The sequence below is a fragment of the Meleagris gallopavo genome, chromosome 1 (assembly GCF_905368555.1).
Source record: "Meleagris gallopavo chromosome 1, MGAL_WU_HG_1.1, whole genome shotgun sequence".
NCBI classification, from domain to species: Eukaryota; Metazoa; Chordata; class Aves; order Galliformes; family Phasianidae; genus Meleagris; species Meleagris gallopavo.
The window spans coordinates 43,738,906-43,764,509 of record NC_139404.1 but is presented as its reverse complement, the minus strand read 5'-3'; the positions used below and the strand labels follow the sequence as shown (position 1 = coordinate 43,764,509).

At 40.7% G+C, this 25,604-nt stretch overlaps 2 long non-coding RNA genes across 3 annotated transcripts; one reads left to right on the top strand and one right to left on the bottom strand.

Moving 5' to 3' along the window:
* The first annotated feature begins 273 nt into the window (after nt 1–273).
* On the top strand, nt 274–24,718 carry LOC146545271 (uncharacterized). Of its 2 annotated transcripts, none has more exons than XR_014883018.1 (4): nt 274–5,767; nt 11,960–12,121; nt 22,187–22,295; nt 23,124–24,718. It is a non-coding gene; the product is annotated as an uncharacterized LOC146545271 (long non-coding RNA). The 2 variants fall into 2 exon arrangements; XR_014883017.1 differs by lacking the exon at nt 274–5,767 and adding an exon at nt 5,780–6,156.
* Nucleotides 14,062–16,974, bottom strand: LOC146545272 (uncharacterized). The gene is made up of 3 exons (XR_014883020.1): nt 16,841–16,974; nt 16,559–16,726; nt 14,062–16,457 (listed from the first exon to the last, which is right to left on the bottom strand). It is a non-coding gene; the product is annotated as an uncharacterized LOC146545272 (long non-coding RNA).
* Nucleotides 24,719–25,604: the final 886 nt, after the last annotated feature.

The following is a 25,604-nucleotide window of genomic DNA, read 5'->3' as shown; positions in this document are numbered from 1 at the left end:
TCAAGGCCAGGTTGATACAGGGGGCTTGATTCTGTTCTCATGGGCAGTGATGACGTGTTAGGAGGATCACTACAAGGTCCTGAGAGTCTGCACCACCCTGAAAGTTGAAAGCTGTGGACTACGACGTGCTGCTGTTACAAAAGCAGCACTGAGGAATGTGGCAGTCCTGCACATCTCTGCAGCTGGCCACCTCTCACCAGGAAATGATGCAGAAGCCAGGAAGCATTCACATTTTCTCTACTTACACAAGTAAGAATGGCAGTGGTGTTTTGTTCTTTGACTTTCCCTCAGCACTAATTTGCTTTAACCCTTTGACTTTACTTACCTCCTTGACAGCCAATTCATTTTTTACAAATGAAACTTCAGTTTTATCTGGATCAAGTCAATTTTCTGTACCAGTTGCTGGGCTTAAAATGCTACAGGTCTCTGCTTGAATCACAAGGAGACAAAAGACATCTCAGATTTCATGCCTGTTTATGGTAGGACTAATATCAAGTCCTTTAGAAGCAAAACACATTAGCTCAAAACTCAAAGGACTAGAAAAAATTACTTTGCCTGATTAGCTTTAAGCTGACATGTCTGAAAACATCAAACAAGAATCAGCCTGCTTTTGAAATTTGTTTCCACTTACAGAAATGACCTTCTTAATTCCCAGCAGCATCACATCCTCGCTTAAAAGAGCTACCCTTTCCTCTCACAGCCACAAAGGTGCTCCCATAGGCTGATGTCTTTGATAACACTGATGGAGATCCCTGAAATCTTCCCATCCATGTTAAGAGGGATGGGGAATCAGAATGATCTTAACAACCTTTTTTTTTTTTGTATGCGTGTGGCAGACCCTCCAAAGTAGGGGCAAGTTATTTGTGGTATGAAGAAGAGTCCTTCTGTGTGTGATATTTTGGCATTGGAGCACTCCACATCCCAAAATAGAAGATCTTTCAATCAGTTTTTCAGATATTTCAGACATTTCAAAATATTCTGGCAGAGGCTGCATTTATTTTCACAGGATCACAAAGTCGCAGAATGGTAACATTGGGAGGGATCTCTGGATGTCTTATGGTCCAATGCCCCTGTTTGAGCAGGGACTCATCCCTACGTTTCATGAACAAAAGTATGTACTGTTATCATAGCAGAGAAGTAATGAGTGGCCTAATCCCAGACTCAAGTAGAGGCAGAGCACAGGTCTACCGGCCCAGGTAGGTTTATCAACCAAACTGGCAGACTGTAGCTTCCATCATGGTTGTATTTTTTTTTGCTCTGTTATCTTCCTGGAGGACAGTGTACTTCTCTAGGAAGAGAACTAGAAAGCCATCTTTGCCAAACCTAGCCTTGGATCTCAGAGATTGGAAACCCAAGGGCAATTTTTCCATTGCAAGGAATGGACAGAAATGATATCAGGAAAAACTTTACAGAAAGGGTTGTTAAGCACTGGAATGGGCTCCCCAGGGAGGTGGTTGAGTCACCATCCGTGGATGTGTTTAAAAACCATTTGGATGTGGTGCTCAGGGACATGATTTAGCAGAGGGTTGTTAGTTAGGGTAGTATGGTTAGGTTGTGGCTGGACTCGATGATCTTTAAGGTTTTTTCCACCCTATGAATTCTATGATTCTGTAACATTTCTCCACTTGCTTCCACCAGGGACCAGCTGTTGAAGCACATATGTGTACTATGACACACCCACTCTTACTGCTTTATATATTTCAAGAACAATACACTAACCCGAATAAAAGTTATTGTTAATAGGTTCTATTATTTTTGCTGAGTGTTCAATGCTTGAGATTTGTGCTTTGTTTTTTGCTGAGTCTCAAGTTCTTTCTTGGTTAAACTTTATTTGGTTGACAGGGGAATATGAACAGATAACCTCTTGCCTGTCATCTTTATGAAGAACATATTTGATATAACCAGGCACTGACAACCACAGAAGTCAGAGCTGAGATTTCTATGTACTCAATGTTGCCTTGTAGATGTGCACCTAAATTTCTCTGTTTTGCTCATGCAAAGAAGTAGAGTATTGAATGGATAAGAGTCCCTATCTTGGTCTTGCATGGGCTTTCAATAGAAGAAGTAGACGGCAGAGGAAGGTAAGAAGTTATTCAAGTCTAGGCAGATATGAAAAATAAATCAGTGGGTAATTCCTTTCAGGACTGTGAAGCCCAACAGCACTACTTCAAACTGGGTAACCTTCTCTCCAGCCTTTGCAGCAATTTCAAACAGGTCACCTTAGCTCGAATGGATTTCAACAGACCAAATTCATATAAGGAGGCAAAGCAGCAAGGCTATTCCAACAACATGAAGTTTACACACTGTAAAACAAGCAGCCAGTGTTTTTTTTACAGTGACTATTCTGTTTATTTGTTGATGTTTTTTTTTTTTTTTTTAATCCCCTTTGGCAAAAATATAAATGAACATGATTTTAGAACCAAGACATCAATACATTTCTCTCAGATTCTTTACAACCAGTATGCTGATATTTACTCATTCAGGATAACCAGGTCAATTGTTTTTGGCACATATCCACAAGCATCAGTTCCTCAGTCTGGTAAATGCTGTTTTTGTAGCAGTCGGCAGGGCTGCTGTCTAGTCCACTTCCAAAACATCCTGGTAGAAAACAAAGAGCAGATTTAGCAAAACAGTAAAGTTTACTTGGAGTTAGAGCCACCGTCTGAGGCAGGTGATTGCATGCACATAAATGAGTACAAGGAACTGGTAAAAATATCTACAAAGGCAATAAATAAATCTGGTTTACAATAGGTGGAATTCCTTCCAGTATTACAGTTTAAAGTAAGATTTGTGATATATAGTTTGACTGCAGCCTTCAGCACAGAACTAAATTTCCTCTGATGACCTGTATCAGTTTTGGCCTTATCCTTGAAATTTATCTATCAAATCTTAGCTACAACATCTAGTATTTAATTTGAAGGAATATAGCTGCTTTACATGTTGTTTGTGGTGACATTTCTGTACAGTTATCAGAAATGCAATGCCTAGAACAATCAAAAACATTAAAAAAGCTGGTTTGACCATAAAAACAGCTGGTTTTGCATTCAAATTTTAGGTATGATATAAAAACCAGTTTGGTATCAAAATCTGCTTGAGTTCTATATTTGGATTAGTAATCTAACGATCTAAATAGTGCTTACATTATGCTGGACTTGAAACTGGTCATTACAACTCAGGCAAGAGATCTTGGAACGTTGCTGCACCAAAATCAACTCAATGTGCAGCATGGCCAAATAAGCCATTAAAATGTTGGGCATCATCAGAAAAGATACTGGGAACAGAATGGGAGCTATGATTTTCTGCTATTTAAAACCTGATGTACCCCCATCTTAATTACCATGTGCAATCCTGGTCTTTATGTCTCAAGAAAGATTTAGTGGAGGTGGAGAAGGCACAGAAAAGAGCAACCAAAATGATCAAGGAGATGGAGCAGCTGCATAAAGAGAGGATATATTGAAAATATCAGGACTCGTTTGGAAAAGAGAAAGTTTAGGTTTATGTTAAAGTGAAGGTGATAGACACGTTGGATGTGGAACTGTGTGTCCGCACTACCTGATGAAATTTGTAAATCAGTTAAAAATTAGCAAAAGAAGGCATTTATTTCTACAGTAGGTGGTAATCTTCTGCACTCGCTGCAGGTGAGTATCAACAGATTGAGAATGAGAAAAGACACTTTCATGGATACTTGAGGCAAGAGGTGAGGTAAGGAGGTGCCATCTGACATCCCTAAAAGGGGGAGGAGGCAGCTGTGTCCTCACTCCTGTGCACCTCTCAAACAGTACCCAGAAGAATACCATGCAACACGGAGCAGTGTCTTACTCAGACAGACACTTTGCTTTTATGTTTTAAGTTTGCTGTCTGCACAGAAGAGAAGTGGAGCTAGTTGCATGACTTTAAAGCAGAAACTGATCAAGCTGATGATGCGGCAGAATGGATTACTGAAATAGTAGCTGGATCTTTTCCCTCTAGGAAGGGAGAACATTCCTGAAAATGCAGAGTTTTTTTCAAACAACAGACTTTCCCCCATTTTCTCACCATTGTTTTGAAACGTTGAGTAGTGACACATAAACCATCCAACTGTAAAGAGAAAGATGTCACAATCCCATATGTCTCCATAAAATACAGATAAAAGTGTATCCTGAGTAAGTAGATAAGTTCTTATGGAGTATTTTCTTTCCTGTTCTTTTTCTTTTTCATGTACCTGCCTTGGTTTTGGTAAGTGAAGAACACTATGCCTGCAAGCTCTTATATTCCATTTGCCACCAAGTCTACCTGTAAACCTGGTCTAGTGGATGGTGTCCCTGCCTATAGCACGGAGTTGGACCTAGATGATCTTAAAGGTCCCTTCCAACCCAAACCATTCTATGATCTCTTGTAAAAGCCATCTAGGCTTATCTCCCTGAATCTCAAAGCAGTTCTGTGAAAAGCACTGCCTATCCTTGGTATAAGAGAAGAAGAACAACCAGAAGAGTGAAGTAGCCCAATTCATGAGTACCCATTGTCTTTGTTGCTCAAATCTTTTATGATAGTATTTCCAGACCTTCGTCCTTGCACAGCATACTTGTCAGAATTGTGGCCTGTTGTTTCTGGGCAAATAAACTCACATTATCCTTTTATGTGATTCTTACAGAAAGTGTGAGAGCTACTAGAGTGTGAATTGTTTGTTCATGAGCTTTTTCCATGCAGAAGGTACCCATGGCCTCTTCCTTTCTTTCCCTCATGCACACTGTAACACTTGTTAAATAGGGGTCAACCATCCTAGAATTTTCTCTCAGCTGCCCTATAAATAATAAATAATAAACAAAGCTGCATGAAGCTAGGCATGAAGGATACTGGTGGTTTGCCATTAATCTTTCAAGCAGTAGCCAGCTATATCCTGTCAGTTATTGTGTGGTTTGCTAGATATATTTTATAATTGTCTTACTGGATACCTTATGTATTCACATTATGTGGGGACAATTAAAGCTCACTTCAGGTGAGACGCTTATCTGTTTGGTGACGGAGACCAGCTCAAGGATATACAGTCAGCTACCAGTGCAGCTGACCTGGATTCTTAACATTTGTTATGTTTTTTCAGACTTTTGCCAGAGACCATAGATTTTGCAGTTTCCTATTTCCAGCCTGGTGCCAAGTGCTGTGCTATTCAACTACCTCTCTCAGCAGAGACCCAGAGTTATGAATCTGTATGCCATTGCTTCCAACTGCAAATATCCTAACATAGTGGTTTTCAGTCTATGGCGCACTGATGCAGAAATCAGACTCTGTGGTCTATGTCTATGTGGTAAAGAAATATTTGAGAAATTAAATTCAAAAGAGAACAGCTCACTGTTCTGAGCCAAAGATGTCTCAAAAAAAAAAAAAAAAAAAAAAAAAAAAAGACTGGGCTTTCGTATGTGAAATTTATCACACTGTTCAAATCTTTAGCAGAAAATACCAGGTGAACTGAAAATTGAAAAAACCTTACAAACCACAACAGTGTTCTTCCTGCTTGATATTTTGGGTTTTTTTTTGGTGGTTTGGGGGTGGCTTTTTTTTTTTTATTTTTATTTGTTTTGGTTGCTGACAATATGACAGTATTCTGCTTTTGGTCTAATATCTTAGGTGTTGACAAATAAATAGAACAGTTTATTCTATAAGCAGTGGAGGTAGAGCCCTGCTGAAGACTCTCAGGAGACCCCAGTGCCCCACTGACTTTCCTGATTCTGCTCTTCTTGAGACAACTTTGCTGCAGCTGAGCTGAACAGGAAAATAGCAACAGGACTGTAAGGTATGCCTGTGACAGAGCAGCTGTCAAAGTGCAGCACTATATGTTGTGCATTTCTCTGTAGATCTGCCAAGAGCTGGCACACTGAATAGATAAATCTATGATTCTTAGAGCAATGCGTCACAGTGACCTCGGACAAAAGATCTCTTGCCAAAGTGCGGCAGCTGCTGCAGCCCTTTGCTTTCCAGGCTCCAGATCTGTTTTATTGTATTTCATGGGGATATTTGTGTTACCCAGAAGCCGTCAGAAAGAGACAGGGTTTCTTCTGGTGCATGAACTGAACTCTTGTTTATCATTTGGAAAGATCCTACCTTTGGAGAAGCCTTCGAACATGGTATCTTAAACTATAGTAGATCCAGTGAAGGCAGAAAGAGGCCATCTGGACTCTGCAGGTGAGATTTATCCATGAGCCAAAGCTAACATAAATCTCAGACTTATGCCTTTCTTTGGAATTTCAGCAATGCTTTGCAGAGCCAGCTCCAGGCTTCTTGGCAATGCCGGCCAAAGAAATAAATAATTTAAAAAAATGCCTCCTGCCAGAGAGCAGAGCTAGAGACAGGATGGGCCTGTAATTGAGAAATGTGGGGAACTGCTCTCGCTTCTGTCAGAAGGGCAGGGGGTGACCGTGCCTACTGCTGCCAGACATCCTCCCCAGCATGCTCTCTGGCTTTGCAAAGGGAGCAGAAACAGGAAACTGGCTCCAGCAAAGCTGCAACTGCCAAGGATGTTGTGTCACTGCCCGCGGTTATTGCCAGTCTTTGCTCACAGTCAGCAAACTGAGCTGTGCCAACTTGGAGACAGTGACTCTCACAAGGGTGAATTTCACCCTGCCCATACACAGGTGCTCTTCCTACGTGGCACATGAAAGGATTTTGTAGCACTAAGCTTTAGTTTATGTTTTAAGCTTGGGTTTTGCTGTTGATGGGAAGCGGTTTTTCCTCTTCAGTTTTGTCATTCTGTAGAACAACTCATGGCCACCATCTTTGTGGGCACAGATACTGGACCATGGCTTACTAGATCTGAGCTCATTTCCTGCATCAAGCCACAGATTTTATGCACGACCTAAGGAAGTTACTTCAACTCATCCAAGTATCTCTTCACTTGTATGAAACTTTCAGCTTCAGTGGAGTTTGTTATAATGACCCCACTTAGATGTGAAGATGTAACAGCAGAAGCCATAATGAAGACACTGTGGTTACCTAGAAGGCTCAGTGCAACCACTGTTGGTTTCACTGGAAGCTGCTATGAGTTTAAAAATTGGGTCCCTCTGACTTTTCCCACATGAATTCTAGAAATTTGAGCCAGTGACTACAATGTGGGCCACTGACAATTTAGTAATGATGTTTCTGTCCATCCTTGCTAGGATCAATGAGACTCAAATGGTGCAAAATTTACTAAGGGAGTTGAGCTGTCAGCACTGAATGTCAATTCATAGGACTAGCACTAAAATAAAGTTTGTAGGAGTTTATTATTCTCAATGTTAAAGCAGACAAGTGGTAGAAGATGAGTGCCTGAGGCTGTGTGACACTGAGAGCAACTGGAAGAAGCATCTCGGGCAGTGGGCCAGACTGGTGTTGTTGTGGCCCTTTGAGTTCATTAGGTAAGATGTTTGCAGTTTCCCGAGATATCTTGTCTCACTATCATTGTGTGTTTTCTTTTCCCTCTCTTCTGACTGGTTGGGATCCTCCCTGCCTCTCCCCTGTTCAAGCTGCAGAAGCCACATTCTTTGCTCATGCAGTATGTGTCTTGGAGGTGACCTGTCTCTCCCTCTGTGCTGCTGGTGACAGGAAAGCCTCTGTCCCTCAGCAGAGCCATCCCAAGTACATCTTCCTGTTAGCTTCTGCAGCACAGTGCGTGCTTGTGGGTAGGGAGATCAGGTATATGTGGCCAGGGAAAAGATGAGGAGCTATGGACAGGGGTCTTGGGTGGAAGCCATCTCCTTGGCTTAGAAAATCCTGCTCATTTCTCCACCTTTGTACCCGTGGTGCTGACTGTTGATGCAGAGCAAGATTCCACTGGCCTTGCTGAAAGGATGGTAATGCCTGTCTTATCCAAATAATTGTGCCTACACATAAAATGTAGTGGTTTTGGACTACTTTGCTTTTCATGAGCTGTGTCTACAAAAAAAAAAAAAAAAAAAAACCAGCCAAAGGAAACTTATATAGGGGCAAATATGTTGTCCTCATGATGCAAAGAATCATCTTGTTTGCTGACTCAGATTTTTGTGGTGAAGGGAAAAAGAAATGATTCCTAGCTAACAAATGATTTCTAACAAAATCTAAATTTTGAGGAACTCTTTTTGCCAGTGCCTTTCATATCGCCCCACAAATTACAGTGTAGATCTATCTTATTAGATGAATTGGAAAATTTCCTTATAGAAAGATTTCCCCTCACTCTGTGATCAGGGTGGGACAGAATCAGAGCTCTTCTGAAACCTTTTGCATGTGCAGCCCCTTTGGTGGGACTAATTAAGCAGTCAGCATCATAAAGCATCCCTAGAAAGAGGATTGTTGCTCCTATTTTAAAAAATGTGTTCTTATTTGGGATATCACAATTTCGATTACATCCAGTGTGAGCAATGTTTCAGAGGCCAGACTTTATGTACGCCCTTGCATTAATTTTCCAAACACAATTGTGTTGTGTTCAGATATGCAAAAGAGGAGGTACTCTGCAATTCAGGAATTGTATGTGAAAAATTTGAATCATGTTGGATATTCATAGAAATAACATGAAGAGAGGAGTTCATCTTTTAAAACTGGAATAAAAGCCCTTTTTGAGTAGTGTTTTGAAAGCATCCTCAGAATGGACAAGGCAATCCCAGAAAATGCTATCTGTAAAAAAAGAGCAAGTCAGTTAATAATCTATTGCTCTTTTTTATGAGAGGTAAGTAGAAACAAAATGAACCACAGAATTATGCCTTTATGGCATCAGAAATATCACCTCAGGGAAATTAAAAACTGCGCACAATTTTAAGCATTAATCCCTGCCCTGGATGCTACAAAAAGACCCCTGAGTTTCCCTTTGGCAGAACTTCAATGTCTTGATGATTTTTTGTGTGTGCACAGCAGTGCCCCAGTTGGCACATCTGGGTCTGTGCCCTGTCTGTACCTGCTCAGCAGGAATGTAAACATGGCACAGACACTGCTGCCTTTAGCTGTGAGATCTCCTTGCATTGGCCAAGGGGAAATGATAGCAGAGTTTCTTCTGTCTCTACACTGTGTGTGCATGTTTTGTGGCAGAAGAAGGAAATGGTACTTTTTGCAGGTGAGCTAAAGAACAGAAAATGAAATCCTCGTGACTCAGAAAGGAGAAGTAACATAAAGCAAAGGTTAAATCTGCAAAAGTGCCATTCATTCACTGTTAAGCTAAGGAAGCAGTAGAGAAAGCCTCCCAGACAGATAACGTGACTGCAGCCATGTTATGTTGGCTTTTATTTGTCTTGCCTGGTTAAAGCTATCATGCTACACACATTGCACAAGAACTGATATGAAAAGGTCAGCTACATTGCTTAGGTGAGAACAGAGCAGCACTAGGGTATTTCAGCATGTTGCACATGCCTACCAGACAAGGGAACTACTGAGAGTTTGCAAAGAACCCATCCCCTCAAAGCTCAGTAATGTGTCTGGGATTTTGCTAAATTTGCCAGTGTTTCTTGCTTGAACTGTGTCCTGATGTTCAAAGGAAGACTCTGAGTAAGGACATCTATTGTCTATTTTTAATTCTGGCTACTAATTTTGAAAAAAAATCACTTTTCCTTGTGTCTGATTTCTCAGTAATTTCAGAGTACATATGTGAATATATGTATGTGATCACAAAAAAGACTTCTGTAACTCTTGGCGAAGAACCTTTTTTCCTACGTAACTTGGGAGATGCTTGTGGAAGAGCTGGAAATGTATTATGTATTTTACTTCACTGTCCTTTGAAGAGAGGAGTATTGCAGGAAATACAGCTACCAGCTTCTGCTTCAAAGTGTGTTTCTCCACTGTGCCAGTGCTATGGCAGTAATTAAAATGACAGATAAACAACGTTCACGTTTGTTCTTCAGGCCCAGCAATGGGGAAGCTCTGCACAGCCCAAGTTAGAACTACATGAACTTTGCTGACCCTTGCCTATCCCACTTCATCTGCCTTATGGGAGGATGATGTAGTTGATTATTATTGCAATTTGGAACACGGGGTTGGTTTAATGCAGGATTAGTGAGAAAAAAAAAACATGCACTTCTCTGAGGATACTCCCGCTCCTGCAACGACAAGAGAACTTAGCTTCTTTTCAATGGGAATCCTGCTGCTTATTTAATAGCAGGTGGGATTAAACCCTGCAATAGGTCAAAGTGGGAGGATCTGGAGTGACATTCAGGACATATCTAAGCATTTACTGGTGTGGTGTCCAGGTTCTCTATGTACCACCACAGTGTTTTGTTTCTGAGAGCGTGGGGAGGATTAGATAGCACGTGCAGCCTTATTTCTTCAGTATCAACAAGAAGCAACTCAGCTCATCCTTTCAGGGGGAGAGCAGTTGGCGTAACTTATCCAGCAGAACAGCTGATTCTGTGAAATGTATCTGAGAATTAGTCAAACAGACCAAGAGTGAGTACAGCCTGCGGTTTAATGACAGCTGAGCAAAGGTTCTCATTGTACTAACAACATCCTGCATCTCCGTGGCAGTGATGTGGTATATGCACACGTACTCCTTTGCAGTCAATAACTTCTCATCAGATTTTCACACCGACTGATTTGGCTGTTATTTAACAAGTGTGTTTTTCTCTTCCTGCCTTGTGTTTATTTTTGTTGCTGTTGTTGCAGAAGTAAAATAATCTCAGATATTCTCAGAAATTCTTCAGAGTGCTGCTAATGTTTTGCTTGATGTTTTGCTGAAAGAGGTTTTGCAGGGACTTTTTAAATGTCACATCTGTTCTCAAAGTGCATTTACTTAATTGGTGTACAGTGCTGGATGGGATTCAGTACCTACGCATGTACCAGCTAGGTACAAAGCTGCATGGCTTTTCAGAGCATACCTGAAAAAGAAGCATGAGCTCAGCTTCCTCTAGAAGTGTGGCAAGCTCTGATGATATGGGAGATAGTACAGCATGATGATACCTGTGGCAAATGATGGGCACAGGCCCGGGTTGGTGGTGCCAAAAAGAAGAGGAAATCTTCCTTTCCATGAAAAAAATCCTTTTACATTTGGTGGCCTTTCCACCTGAATAAAAACAAAATCAATATTGCTAACATCTCCTATAATGTTTGATCTTTTCTCATGTCCTTTACTTCTTTTAGAATTCTTACATAGGTATCATGTTGTGTAATATATTTTATATTTAGCATACAAATAATGAAACACAGCTTTTCCCCAGTGCCTTTTATTATAGATATCAACATGCTTAATCAGTGAGATCACCAATCATCCCCATTTAAAGGGCTGGAAAACAGAAAAACAACAACAACAAAAAGATGTACCACACAGGCCAGAAGTGCAGTGGCAAAGCCCTCAATAGAATTTAGGTCTCATTAGTTGTAGCCCAGTGGTCCCTTTCTAGGAAATGATGCCTCCTTATTTTATAGTACAAAAATATAAAAATGTAGGGCAACAGCATTGAAAATATCAGAAAAGGCTTGAAAGAAAGCAATAGGAAAAAGTAAAATCACACAATAAGTTTGGAAACAAAATGTTTTCTGAATGAAAAGGCAAAATGATCTGTTCAAGTAATGACTTTCACATTCCGCTGTGCTTTTTTTCCTTAAAACAATCCGTGATTCCCATAGATCCCTCTATACTCTGAAACCCAATACTGATATAACTGTATTTTTTTCCATTGGAAAAATAATTTTTTGGACCATTTTCACTTGCTCTAGAGGAAGAAAAGGAAAGTATGTAAAGCCAGCAGGACTGCTGGAAAGCTGGTAGTTTTTTCTTTTTCTATTTTTTTTCTTTTATTTTGTGAGCTTTACGAATGTGCTGTAGGCTTAGTTTGTGCTTCATTTTATCTGACAAATCACAACTGATGCAATATGATTTAAAAGTCTCCGCCATCATGCAGAAATTACAGTTCTCTCCCCAGGGACCTTCCCCAAAACATAAAGCAGAGCCTTCCTCCTCATTAAAACATTTTGTTGTGTGAAAAATGACAATGAGCCGTAAAATCTGGAGGGAAATGATTGCTGCACACTAACATATGCTCAACGATTTCAATACCAGAGCGCGTGGAGACTGTCAGTTGCACTTCAAGATGCGGAAATGAGCTTCTTGATCTTGTCCGGATGGAGGGCAATTTAGAGGGACATTGCAAGCAGAGCAGTTGGGCCCTGAAAGCCTTTTTTCAGCAGAGCAGCAGAATATCCAGCAGTCAGCAGTACCAAGGTACCAGTTTTTTTTTGTTTGCAAAACCATATCCCTTCGATATTCCTGTCTCACTTTTCTTAAAGCTGATGAGAATAATTGTCACTGTTATTATTATGTACAAAAACAGCTCAGAAAGAAGATAAAGGTTGCCTACTCAGGCACTCAGAAGTTAGAAAATAATGGGATTACTGTTGCCTTGACAACATTTCCCTCTCCTTCGCCTGCCCCCAGTCTCATTCCAGGAAATGGCTGAGCCACTTTGCTGAAACTCTGCAAAATAATTAAATAAAAGATTCAGCCAAAGAGGGACACTTGGCTTGGAAATCTTCCCCCTTCATGCATCTGACAACATGATAAACAGATGAAAAGCAGGATTTTTTGAACAGAAGAAGAAAGTAATGTTGATTGTACCAGTAGCTCCATCTGCATTTTTTTGTTATTTTGCTTTAATTTATACTACATCCCTGCAGGCTGTTTTTGGAGCACATCCCTTTGTTCTGCAAGGCACTGCATCATGTACGCAGCAGCAGGAGGGGGCTTAGTTTCCTGCTGCTGCTCATGCAAGGAGGACTTCCCACCCCAAGAAAGAGAAGACCAGGTGAAACTTGAGAAGGCTGCGATGACACTGGAGGCACAGCTTCAGGGCTTTTAGCGCTATGAGTCACACTCGTGTGACCCACGACCAACCTGCAGTGTTGTGCCTGACGTTAGGAAAGAGCTCTGCTTCTCTGGAGAGCGTCACAGAGGCTGCAGGGGTCTGGAGCTGGCAGCCCCCTGGGGCAGGCGACAGCACCCTGTGACACCTGGTGCGTCATCTGCAGCTGAGCTCCCAGTAAGGTCAGGCAGGAGACTGATAAATGACCCCGCCTTGTCAACACAGCCGTCATTAGTGCTGTTATCACCCTGCAAATGGGAACGTGAAGGAATTTGTATCCCTGCCCTTGCCAAAGCTGGAGAGCAAGTGGGAACAGGAGCTGTGGAGGTGACTGTTCACACCACTTACATTCTCCTGCAAAGCAGCACAATGTTTGGTTTGTAACCAAAGGGATTTTGTCTCTGATCATTAAACATTATTTCAGATTGATGGAATTTATAGGTTCTCTGATCATGACGAGGCTTCTTACAAAGGAGGGACAAAACATTTCAGCATGCACTGGCATGGCTAGAACACTAACAAATCACTGGGCTGGTGGAAAGCCCAGAAATGCTCTCATACCCCTCTTCTCATGCAGCCTCTGTGAACTAACGCACATCCAAAAGCGGCAGGTAATGTAGCCTGCACAGGGGCTGGAAATGGGCCCACCTGGCCACATCGATTTTAAGTAATTTGACAGCACTGTGAGTGGCAGGAGCAATGTGATTTATTCAAAAGTTGAGTACTCTGGAAAAAAAAAGAAACACAACTAAATTTGCATGTAATGAGACGCATTTTAAAATCAAAACAATTAACAGCTATGTTATTTTTTCTTCCTTTGCTTTTGCTTGGTGCACAGTCAGCCCTGTTGCTTAAGATTCCTATTGAATCCCTTTCGGTGGGAATCTGATGAGAAGCAGGGAGCCTGGCAGCCCCTCCAAGTACCTCTGTGTACAATCAGCAGTGTTGGTGGAGTTTCATCAGCACATGGGAGACATAAGGGGCTGGCCAATCTGGCCCATCAAGTCCTGGATTGCAAACTCTGCTCACCTAAGGGATACCAACAATTGGATCCACAGGTCCTGACTGGTCTGTCTGAAAATTATCTAAAGTGACAAGCAAGGTCACTCACAACTGACTCATATAAGGTGACTGTCTCATTCTTGTATGGGGTGTGCTGGGTGTTACAGCTATTTGTGACCTCAGACTGAGCACTGTGGGCTTTTGGTTTGAAAATATAAGCTTCAGTGAGATGTTCTGTGAATTTGGTAACCTCAGTATTCTATGAGATGTGTTTGATTTCACAGGGGAAAGCCTAAGGACATTTGAAATGCCTTGTTTCTGCAACTCTGAACCAATTTCTTTTCATCAGGTAACACCTGGTGCTTTTGTCAGTACTGAGCAGCACTTTACATTCTATACTCTAAACTAAAATCTTTGGATCAGTTACGCATGGATGCAAGAAAATAAAGCCCCATTGTATATCTTTGCTCACTATCTGTCCTCTGTCCCCGTCATTCTAACACACAAATTTCAAAAGAAGACAGTGCTCTGCTTTCCAGTCAAAATATTAAAGAATGCTTCTATCTGTCTAGAATACTTTGTTTATAAATACGAGAGTGTTATGTAATGTGAGATATGTTACAGACTGCAGCTTGTGTAATACAAAGGAGCAACCTCAGCAGAGCAGTCCAGATGTGCATTGGCTAAAAATCTGGCCTATAAAATGGTGGTTAATAAACACGGAGTAATGTATCAGGTATTCAGCTAGGAGCACCAGGCTGCTAACATCTGTTGTGAAGTGAAATTGGTTGTTCTCAACTCAGTACATACATGTGCTTTCCTGTACATTCACACAGAAAGCTGGATAGTGGCTCTATAGGTGGCCAAAACACAACCTTTCTCCAACAAAGGGGAATGATCTGTGATGGAATTATCTCTGGTATTGGTATTCTGGATTCCCTCCAACACTGATAGTTTTGAAAGCATAACACAGACTGGTCTTGAGAAAAGACTATTTTTGCAACAGAATAACACATGAAAATCTATACTGTGCTGGAAATTTGGGAGCAAATGCATTTAATCAGGACATACAGCTTGGGAAATGCTCTCTGTTGTATTTCACACCAATGAAAGTTTCTCTTGATTTGATTTGTGTGTAGTGGAGCTTCACCAGAAAGATTACAGGAAGTCCTGAGGCAGATTTGCAGCTGAGACATAGGTGTAGAGGGATTTTCAACCAGGATATCACTGACAAAAATGTTTTGGCTGAAATTATTTTCCCTTACTGTGACTTCTGTCAGGGAAGACAACAGTGCAGCACTGTCAGGGCACCCAACAGCACAGAATGCTACCACAAAGGAAAACAGTATTTACACTGAAAGGGAAAAATTAGTTAATGACCTGGTTTAAAACAGGAAACAAGTTGTCACGTTCTTTCCTTGGAAAGTTAAAATGATAAGAGCTTTGATGAGTGGACTCCACAATCAGGGCCTTGGTTTTATGTCTCATCCAGGTGCAGCTCCTCACCCTATACAGTCAACCATCCATCTCGGCACAATGCAGTCCTTTTTTAATCCTGGATCACGGGAAGGGCTATTGCCAAGCAGGGAACTTGTTCCCTCTGGCGCATGCTGTTATTACTCCTTCTGGAATATTTTCTTCCTCTCTTTTTCTATTTCATTCCTGCTTTTAAGTTCAGCAATCCCTTTTTTACATCTAGCTCAAACTGTCTTCCCTGTGATGCTGTAGGTGGGACTCAACACTCGTGAGGCAAAAGGAGCTGTGGGTCCCCCACAGGACAGGACCAGAAAGGCAGAGTGACAGTGTTCGTACTCACTGGTGCCACTGCTCAGGGATGTCCCTGGTTTCTGCGCTTATATCTAAATCCACACTAGAGGCTCCAAGCCCGAGCCCAGTCACTTCACATGGGGTTGAAATCATTGAGGTGCATATTTCAGTATTGTCGGGATTTGGGAACAATTACCCATCTGTTGTTAAATCTAATAGCAATTCTGTTTCACAGTCTGTTGTAATTTACACCCGGTTTATTATCATAACTGAATAAATGACTCTGGCAGGTCTTTGAACTCCCAGCCCTTTGTTGCCACCTCCCAGCTGAGAGGCAGTTACCTGCCATATAATTGCTCTTAAAGTGTCTAAGAGCAAAGTCACACAAACTTAAATTGCTGCCGAAGGTTTGCTTGTTTGACTTTGTCCGCAAAGGGGTGTGTGTGTTTGTACAGCAAGTTACGCTTGTCAGCTGGGAGGAAGTAAACACCTGCTGGGAAACAGTTGGAGCAGATTTTAAGCTTCTTTTCCAGTGCTCTCACCATGTGGCTGCTCTATATCCACGTTGATGCAAGGTCAGCAAGGCCGTCTGCTGCTCTTTGCGTGGAGAATAAGGGGTATCAGAGGGACCACTGCCTTCTCCCTGCTGCAGCATGATGCTGGGTGGTGGGAAAAAGGAAGGTTTCTGGCCCAGCACTGCTCTTCTCCCTGATGCTGCATTTCACAACTTAAATGTACTCTTTCTATCTTCTGCTTCAAAATGAGAAACCCTGTCCAGGTTTGCAGGACCACCTTCAGGCAGGGAGATGATCTTCCCTTAGGAGGGCAGGTAGAATCAGTGGGTTGGATCACCCAGCAGATGTGCTCACATGCAGAGGCTAAATCCCAACATGAAAATTGAGCTTGTATTTAAAACAGCCATTCAGGGTCCTAAAGAAAATGGAAATAGAGTGAGCCTTTGATTCAGTTGTAAGGCTGAGCCTCTTGAAAGTTATTTCAAGGATTTCCTCTTACACAGTTACAATAAATACCTGCTTTCAATATTCACGGTCTGTTTTTGCTTCTGCATGCAACGTTTCTCATCTTCTCTTGTCTTTTCCTGTCAGGAGTCTTCAAGCACCTAATTCTGTTCTGACTTTTGATTTCTCAAATAGAAGTATGCATCTCATCCATGTCTGGGGAGCAATATACCACCTCATCTGTCAACAGCAAGAAATCACTATAATTACAAGAAAGTACAGACTATACCACTTGCTTTACTATAACTTAGGGATAAACTTGAAATTCTCAGATAAGTTTAAGTAGATTCTTACCGTTGTCACAGGAAGCCGAGATCTGAAGTCCACCGAGGCCAATTAGGTGGTTATTGACTTGGAGCTATTGACTTTGAATCATCTCCACAAATAGCACCATTAGCCCGAGTGACCCAAGCACCTCTCCTGTCTGCATGTGTTCAATGATCTGTTGGCATTGCTCTGAAGATGTGAGTTTAACTTTGCTCATTTTCTCCTAGGTGGAGGAGAGATAATGCTGTATTTGTTTTTAGATGTAGTATACCTGCATTATTACAAAATACCTCTCTCATTTCACACAGTTATGAAGTAAAGGAAATGGAGCACTGCCAAACACACCAAAGTTTTTTGCTGTTTATTGGTAAAATGAGAGACGAAATAATCCATTTTATGTTTCACCATGTTTGCTTACCATCTGATTTAGTGCTCCTCCTTCATGGCTAATTACTTTAAAATAATTCTAGTCATAGTTCTCAAAACATATGAATAAAAACATGTCTATGTATACCATGTATGCCAGGTGTGTGCAGATATCCACACAATGGAAGACTTTGGATTTTAATTAACTATGGGAATGGATATGCCGATTACATGAAAAATCAAGGAAATGTTAATCAGATAAAGGAAGGCAGCAGGTGGCCAAGATATCAGTAGGGCACATGTCTTATAGTGTGTACATCTCTGCAAACAGGAAGGTCACTTTCATGGCATCACCAGATATACTATGTCACCAAAACAGCCAAAGTCACCAAAATGTCACCATGCAATGCTCTTTAAGCAAGAGTAGTTGCTTTTACTACTTGTCCTGCTTTTCCTTCTGGAAACATATTTTTCAGTCATGTTGGTGACGCTTTTTTCTGCTTCATGTGGGCAAGAGTGAAGTCCTGGAGGGCAAAAAAAAACGACCAACCCCCACAACAGAATTGAAGCTCCTTCTCACCCCATTATAACGTGTTAAAGAAATCTCACAGCTTTCATTTCTCTATTTTCCTTTGGGGAAATCAGGAACATTAAGAGACACTCTTGTATCCTCTCTCGGACCTTCTGGGCTTGCTTGCTGCTTAATTTTGCTTCCAAAAACTGTCTGGGGTTACAGAAACAAATGTGCAATCTGCACATGGCAAAGCCAAATAAAACGTGATGTTTCTTACTTCAGAAGTGGATACTGCCTTGACTACTTACTTACTGTAAGTGTTTGGATGATGGTACAAGCCCAGTATGCTTCATCAGCATCTTCTGAGGTCCAAGCCCAGGCTCTGCAGGGAGGCCAGGCCTCTTTGTCACGATGCACCTCTTGATGCCCTCTCAGCACCCTGGATGTTGACCTTCACACAGACTGAAATATCTTCTTGGTGATGTTTTGGATTTCAGGGCCTTTCCTGTGTGGTATTTTGCTGAATAGTGGAGTCTGGAGAGAGACAGGCTTTGTTCTTCTCTTGCAAGCTGAGCTCTCCTCCCATTTCCCCTCACAGATCCCTTTGCAGGATATGTTTTTATTGCACCCTCGCTCTCTTCGGTTCATGCAGAGTTGTTCATTTCCTGACTGTACGTGACCAGATGCGTGGCTGTTGTTAGTGGTGTAAATCCTCAGCCTTCAGCTGAACCAAAAATCAGCTTGTGATGTTTGATGTGCTGTGCTAATGGGACAGGGCTGGTTTGAGACTTCTGATTTGCACAAAGCCAAACACTTCATCTGTGCCTAGAGGAAATAACAATAATTCATTAACATCATGACCCCGTGTTTCTTTTTAAACACAGATGTTATTTGATGCAGAGCTCTAGGTTGGTTCTACAAATATATTCTTTTCCTTTACAAGATAATGTGTCTCCTTGAGTCTTTTTTCTACTCAAGCAGCAAAGGTGGTTCTGATATCAGCTACAGGGTGAGACGTAATGTGGATCTGTGAAATCCCCCTTGACAGCTACAGCCAAAGTGAAAATAGCTTACAAACAACAAACAGAAATCTTTCCTCACATATAGACTGCTTCTGTTTTGTAATTGTCACTGATAATCTCAAACACTTCAAACAGATACAGGGCTTTTGAGTGACAGAAATTCTTCCCTAGAATCTTTCAAAATTCACATAAGCATATATATAAAAGCCATATCCCCTGAAGAATACAACCAGGAGAGAAACAGAGTTGCCCTACCAAAGGTCAATGAAATCCAAAATAACAGTCTGTGGAGGCAGACAGTCTGTGGGGTTCGCCCTCCCACCCCTGTCTCCATTGTTGATTGGGGAATGGTGAGGTGTGTTTGTGTGAAAGTGGAGAGAATGAGGGAAAACACCATTGTCAAAGGAGAAGAGCTCTAAAGAAACCTGGCAGGGATTTTGTTCCCATTAGTCCTAATTCCTGTGATGTATGACAAGAGTAGGTTCAGAAAACAGAAGGAAACATGCTGATAAAAAGGATATTTTTCTAGAAGTGCTAGAAATAGTTAATGTGTCTTGCTTTTTGTGGTCTCACATCCTGTTGAGGTTAGTGTAAGTGGAGAATTGAGGATGACATCCAAGAGGTGGTAGTCGCTGAAGGTGAATCCCGGTTATGAGAGGAACAGCCAGGTGGAGGAGGTATCTCAGTCACTGCAGGAACCTGGACAAATAAATTAGTTTAGATGCCTAATATTCAAGCAGCTGCAGTTCACTGAGATAAATCTTAGTCTTTCTTACAGTCAAAGGCTGATACTTCAGCCTCCGAAATTTTCCACAGGGAGACCCAACTCTGTCTGAATTAAGTGAGACCATGCGCGACAAAGCCAAGATGTCAGTGTTCTCACTAAGATTTGGCTAAAAGTGCTGGGACACCTAGTATTTAACTGCATCTATTTCAGCACAAAGCTTTAGATGTTTTTATCCTGCTTGAGCAATCCCTAACAGAATCAGCTTTTCTGGAACATGAAACCCTACTGGACTGTGTAAACAAGCCACATTCAGCTGAATGCAAAGCCTCACTACACTTTCAATTTCTGTAAATTATGCAAAGATATAAATGATGAGTAAATCAGTGAGCTAGACCAGAGGCTGATTCATTCATGTATTGATTCATGCATGGTTTATCTTCATGCCTTGCAGAAAAAAAACAATTAAAATGGTTACACTGAGCTATAAAACTTGAAAATGGTGTTGGAGGGGGAAGTGTGATCTTCTGCTTGAAGACTGCCAGAAGAAACCATAGGTTGCGTATTAACCATCTTCTAATTTGCATTCCTTTAAATGTTTCTCAGCTCTGTGTAACCAAACTGGGAAAAATAATTAGCTTGAAATCTAGAGGAAATTCACTTCATATTTTATTACTTTAATGTCATGTGTTTATTCAATACCCTTTCTTATCCTTGCCTCAAAAATAAAAAAAGAAAGAAAAAGATATTTATATCTTTAAATCTTTGTGACAGCAGAAATAATAACAGTAAGAATTAATTGTGATTTGGGAGTGTGGTCAAGCATATTTGGTATAAATTTGCATTAGAGATTGTAGATGAACAAGTGGGAAAACCAGGGAGAGAAGACATTCAATTTTCGAAAAAGCAAGAACAAAAAAGAAAGGACAAAGAATATAAATCCATCCCTTGCAATCTTCAGCCAATCAGTGCGTGGGTGAGTAAACCATAATTCTGCTCTCTCATCATCTGTGATGATAAAATGTTGTAGTTATAGAAAGGGTAATTATTACTATTATTATTTTATTTTAAGAAGCTTTCAAGAAACAAAATATATCACATCAACATACTGTATATACAGGCAGTTTCTGGAATCACAAACTGTTTATCTATAAGCTTAAACATAAATAAAGTCCATTTACACAAAAGCAAACCATGTAATGGATATGCTCCTGATTCTTTCAACTTCTATTTTCATTAGCTAACGCAGACTCTGAGTAAACTGCATGTTGTTTGTCATTAAGCACGTCATCTCCCATTTTTGTATTTTTTTGATTGGCTGCTGCTAAGGGAAAGGAAAGCTCTGCGATGGTTGTACATAAGACAACTAACTCCGACACTATGCTGCGGAAAGCTATGCTTTCATATAGCTTCATCTTCACCACCCCCATGTTATTAAGTTATTTTCTTTAGCAGAATAGTTTTAAGCACAGCATTAGCAATATCTACTTTTATGTACAGAGTTTTGAATTCACAGGTTGGCTGTCAGCATAACTCTCTACACCTGGGGTGGTTATAACCCAGCATATCAAGGTATAGAGGTTGTTCAAATTGCATATAACAGATTTCAAAAAATTTGACTGCCAAAACTGATTCAAAAAGAAAATTTTATTTTCAAAGGCAAAAGACAGGTAAAGCCAGGTTTAAAATATTAATGCTCTCCCCACCTATCCTTTCTTGTTTGTTTGTTTTATCTGATTACAGATGAGCACACAAGGCTGAACTTGATTCAGAATTGCACAGAGAACTCTGACTCCTTTCAGTCCTCAGCAGCAAGGCAGACTCACAAATGCCATCCTTTGTTGATGTTTGAAATGGAAGCCTCTCATGCCAGTTGAAGTATAAAAAATCTTTTTAAAAAGCCCTAAGGAGCTTTTCAAAATGCTGCCTATCCACTCTCCATTCCTATACAAATTTTTGATAGACAAGGAACACATAATGTCTTTTCACCTAACTTAGCAAACATTGTATAAACAGTCTATATGCCAAGAGTTGGTTCTGTTTTATCACTCTCAGGAAAAATAAAAATGACACAGTGGCAGCATGGCTTCCAGTAGTACGTGCTCTGCAAACACACTCGAAAACCATCACCCATCACTTTGCCTTTTAATGATATAATGCAAAGTATATATCTGCTAAAATACTAGATAAGGTCAAGTAAGAATATTCCCCTTCCACACTTAAACTTTTTCCTCAACTTTCAGAGGAAAATCAACTCAATTCTGTAGTGAGCAGTTTTGCAAATTTCCCATATGAGAGAAAGAAAATAAAATGCCTAAAAAGCAGAAAATTGAAGCGCTAAACCTTTGATCCTGGATTTGAAGCTAATCTATGCAATTAGCAGTGCTTTTTGTCACAAAAGGAAGAGTCGCAGGAAGAAAGGATGGCATAGAGCACAAAGAAGAAATCTGGGGAAAAACTGAGAAAATGATGCTTCAATCATCTTCACAGCCACACAGATTTTTAGTAAAGAGTAAACAAAGAAGATGAAAAAATATGAGAGAAAGAAGAAGAACAGCAGCAAGCAAACTCCAAACAATTCTGAACAATTTCCTCCAGGTTATCTCACTGTAGGCAAAATTTAACGCTATCACATCAGGGAAGCAATGTTCAAAGGAGGGGTTCTCAGTGTGCAAGAGCCATTATAGGAATGTGAATTTGGTTTCCAGCTGTATACTTTGTTTATTAACTTCTTCCTGTCTTGACAGGTTACTCCAGGAGAGTATTCAATGGCTATTTGTTAATGCGGATTCCCATAACCTTGAAGAACTTCTTAAACCTGGCAGACTCATGGATTAAGTGCTGTCGGATAAGGAGGTAGTTTAATATATCTTCTCTGATGGAGCAGACACATACACATGAAGTGAAGCACCCGTGTGATTATCCATAGGTACCAGTAATCTTTCCTTTTCCCAAGAGCCTTGCAAGAATCACCTTTAAGAAACCATTGAGCAATCTTGGAACCTTTGCCAGTCCTGCCTTACAGCCACTGGCTTCTTTGTGCATGGTGAATAGGTAAAATCTCAGGGTCCTGGGCTCAGACACACACTGTGCAACAGCTTTGTCCAACATGTCATGTAAGGGTATTACAGACTGTTACCAGCTTGAACTCATTGTGCAAAGCGGAAATCCCCATTCTCACACTTTTTTCCTCTCTTAATAAAAGATGAAACACCTACATGGATATTTTTAAAAAATATTTGGAAGAGCACAGCTGATATGTATTGATGATGGCTCATAGAGAGGTCAGATTCTCAATGAGAAGATATCTTTGACATTTTTTTGGTGAACGCTTAGGTGAAGCCTTTTATCCCCAAACTGAAAGGACACTTAAACTGGAGCTGAAAACTATCCCAACTTGTGAGACTGCCAGCTGTGACTACCTAAAGGGGGTAGAAATTAAAGTAGGGCCATTTATTTATTTGTTTAGACTGAATTTTATGAATGATTTCTGATTTCCCTATCCACATAGTCTTTTGCAAGGATGGATTCTCTAAGTTTTCTTAAAAGTTTTATTGAAATTAATACAAAGTGAAAATACGAATGTCTTATTTAAAAGTATATGCAAATAGGGTGGACAGCTGTATACCTGTTTTGTAAAGCAGAAAATGGCCATTATAACTTTCTCTTTCATGACTTTCACAGGTTAAAAAAAGGACCTTTTCTTTAGAATCATAGAATGGCCTGGGTTGAAAGGACCACAAAGATCATCTAGTTTCAACCCCCCCTGCTATGTGCAGGGTTGCCAACCACTAGACCAGGCTGTCCAGAGCCACGTCCTTGAGCACAGCATCCTTGGCAACCTGTTCCAGTGTGACACCACCCTCTGTGTGAAAAAATTCCTCCTAATATCTAACCTAAACCTCCCCTGTCTCAGTTGAGTCTTAACTTGATTACTAAAAATATATTGGTTTAAATGAAAGGTATTGTTGTTTGAATCTGTGCAATGATGAATAAATGTCTACAATAAATTCTTTATGAAATAGTGCTTCATTAATTTATTGTTCGGTATTCTGTTGTATACTGCTAGGCTGAGCATTGTTGGAGGTAGATAATACCTCATTTACAAAAAAAACCCAGAACTACTATAGTGTTCCAAACATTCCCCAGTTGCTGATATTAATTTTGTAATGTCCTGTTTTATTAGAATATACTTTTGGAAAAAAAGATTTTTGAATGCTGTCCTTGGGCAAATTATAGTTTCTGACATTTTGACCGCTATCAAAATTGCATAGTCACAGTATGCTGACTGGCAGTTGCTTAACGTTTTCATAAAGAATAGAGCAAATGCTCTGTCTGTAACTCTTCAGTGGGGATTACCATGCTGGAGAACTGCATCTTATTTTAGTGGCTGTGGGGACATGCTGCCAGCAGCAAGGAGCAGCTCCAGTCTACTTCCTGACTTTGCTCAACAGTGGCTTGAAATATGCGCACATAGTGGTTGTGTGGGGATACATTTGTCAAAATGGACTTTTACAAGTTGTCCTCCGTGAAAAAGAGACGTGTTGGACAGAGGTAACACAGGGTGAGAGGTTCTTACCAGCTACTCGTGACTCATGCAGGGTAATGGGTAGACAGAGCTATCTACCGTGGCTGCTTCTTGGCTGGTAGATCTTCTTCCATAGTTGATAACATAATTTAGTCCTTTGCATTTCTAATGCCAGCTTAGTTCTGTGTTGCACTTGTGATATTACACAGCTTGCCAGCAAAGGCTCTGTGATCCCCTATCCAGTGCTGTGAAGCTAATTAATCCCGTAATTTAAGGTTTTGTGACAGTTCTCTGCTGGTGTTAGAAATGAGAATTGGCTTTTCTGACAGAAGATTGCAGGATGCATAGAGTAGGAGGAAATAGTCTCCAGATTTCCAAAGGCAAATTAGGATACCCAGAGATGGAAATCTGGACACGAATCCAGTTCAAAGCATATTTAGATATTCATCCATCATTCAGTCAAAGGACTGAAGTGTGCCTTCAGTGGCATTCCTTTGATCTTGGTGAAACCATGGAGGCTTGAGGTGACTTGGGTTATTTATGCATACTATATAATGAAAAATGGATGAAACAGATGGCATTTGAACTTTCTCATAAATTTAATCATAACTCAGAGCTTCCTGGCTTAAAAAAGTTATTTCTGCATAAGTGGACCAATCTGAACCAGGCTTTTTGCCATAATGTTACTTATTTGTGCTAATGAGTTGTAACTTAATGAAATTTGTTACCAATCAGTCATTGAAGAAAATATAACACTTTCTGAAATGGGATTTCTCAGTGCATTTTTGTTTGTTTTCTTTTATAAATTGTTTAATTGACATTTTACTTCTAACTCTACCAGAATCCGATTCCAAAGAGATCTGTGGACTATTCCTGACTAAACCAACTGACCCATTATATTGGTTCTGAATGAGACAACTTGGAAGTTAGATTAGCTGTTTCGTGGCAGCTTTGACAAGCAATGGAAAGGTCCTTAGCATTCTGAGATGCCTGAATCAGACTGAGCTACCAAAGCAGGCTGGTGAGGATGGAGTAATGCAGCAGCTCTTTGCTGCATCAACACCTAACACACTCTGGCACCCAGGTGATACAGCAGAGCCAATCTGGCCCCCAGAATCTGATACTAATCTCACATAGTGACTTTATTGCTTTGTTACCTCTCGGGAAGTAAAGCGAGAATGGGTTATTGATCAGACACACAGAGTTCTGGATTTTCTGTAGTTGGCTCAGATTAGGGGCATTGTCTAGTATAAGAAAGAAAACGTTTTCATTACAAGCTGCAGTCCCTGTCAGCATGATCCTTTGCATTGCTCTGAGGCAGACAATGTAGCCTGAGAGTAACATATGTTATCGCCTCTGCTCTGCACCTATGGAGATTATTCTCTTCATTATTTCTAAAGTTACTTACAAGAGAATCAGAGACATCAAAATTGAAGCTTAAGAGCTGTTTGTTTTCACCTCTCCTCCCTGCTTGTGTTTATTTAATGGATAGTCAACAAATAGCAGGCAGCAACAGCGCATGGACAGAGCGATCAGCTGGGAAAAAGAAAAGCCTGCTGCCTACTTCCACTGCCTCTGGCAGCAAAAAACTGTGTGAAGCATCTAGTTCAGTGTAAGCTGAGATACTACATCACAGC